The sequence below is a fragment of the Crotalus tigris genome, unplaced genomic scaffold (assembly GCF_016545835.1).
Source record: "Crotalus tigris isolate CLP2741 ecotype Arizona unplaced genomic scaffold, ASM1654583v1 scf7180000021050.780039, whole genome shotgun sequence".
Lineage (NCBI taxonomy): Eukaryota > Metazoa > Chordata > Lepidosauria > Squamata > Viperidae > Crotalus > Crotalus tigris.
Window position 1 is genome coordinate 750,280 of NW_024098328.1, and position 1,797 is coordinate 752,076.

Below are 1,797 nucleotides of genomic sequence, written 5' to 3' on the forward strand. Positions count from 1 at the left end.
TTCCTTTCCCCTTCAATCTTCCTTTTTTCCTTCCTTCCTCTTCCCTCCCAACATTTTTGAGCAAGGAAGAGTAAGCTTCTCCAGCGAGCATTGCTATATTGTTTTTGTGATTAATCACTATGCTTTAATTATGTTCAGTTCGTAACAATGAAAATACACCCTGCATATCAGATATTTACATTACAATTCAAAACAGTAGCAAAATTACAGTTATGAAATAGCAACGAAAATAATTTTATGGTTGGGGGTCACCACAACATGAGGAACTGTATTAAAGGGTCACGGCATTAGGAAGGTTGAGAACCACTGGCCTAAGTCAACCTTGAGCCACTCAGAATCAAATTCCTGGATTGAGCAGTGAGCAGTTAGTGAATCTTTTTTTCTATTGCCGGCAATGGGGTGGGCGTGGTTTCGCCATGACGTATCCAGCCCATGGGCTGGCAGTTTGACACGTCTGGTTAGAGAAAAGAAGGACTAGTGGTGCAGAGTTGTAGGTGCTTTGTCACAGGGAGTTTTTAAGAAAAGATTGAACAACTTCCTATCTGAAATTGAAGGAAATATAATTTTTGATAAAAATTCTTTAATGAGTACTTAGTTAAATATTGCATAGTCTTAGTTTCTAAAAAGGCAGGAACTTGTCAGGCAGAAAACTTGTCAGATTAGGCAGTTGGGAAGCATGTGACCAAAGTGGGCCTATCAACTGGGTCCATGGAGGAGGGATGTGGTATGTCATCTGGAGCAGGAGGTATTTAAATCATTGCCAATTTTGATTGTGTATGGCTTCTTGATTTTGTTAATAGAAGTCCACCAGCCTTTGCAAACGCTTTTAAATAACATTTTCTTTCAGTGACCTCCAAGTCTCTTTTTGAATTTTGATTTGGGGTTCGTCTGGGATATCAAAATGGTCCCCAGTAAACCGAGTGGCGCAATGTCCAACAGAAAGGCATGCCCCGTTGATTTTAATGATTTTGGAAGAACGATGCTGCTCAGCCCAGTTTATGATGAAATTGGACTCAGGGAAAAATGATCAGTAGAGATCTCAGGTCCAAAACAATGGCATGATGACGAATGGCCTCCTGAGAGAATTATACAGGTATATGGGCCAGCCACTTGGGCTGAAGATGGGATGTATGGATATAGAACTCCTATGTATATGTTAAATAGGATACTAAGACTTCAAGCAGTATTAGAAATTATTACTAATGAGACAGCTATAGCTTTGAATTTACTTGCTAAACAAAATACTCAGCTTAAGAAAGCAGTATACCAAAATTGTTTAGTTTTAGATTACTTATGGGCTCAAGAAGGTGGAGTGTGTTGAAAATTTAATCTGACCAATTATTGCCTACAAATAGATGATCAAGGGAAAGCAATTGAAGAAATCACTACTAAAATAAGAAAAATAGTCACGTGCCTGTTCAGACTTGGACAGGAATCCTGGATACTTCTTGGTGGTCCCAACTAATAGGAGAATGGTCAAAATGGGAAATAATATTGCTATGGTTCATAGGAGGAATATTGATTCTCCCTTGTATTCTACCCCTGATGGTCAAAATAATACAATATACAACCAAATGAATGCAGGTAACCCTGGTTCAAAGGAAAGATAAAAATAGAGAAAAGATTCTAATATTAAAGATGGATAACCTCTAAAAGTAAAGATGAGTATTGCTAAAACTTTGAATTAATTAATGAAAACATATATGAATATTTTTTAATATAAATAGAGAAGGGGTGGATTTGAAGGGAATACAACTTTTGATAAAAATTATTTAATGAGAACTTAGTTAAATATCA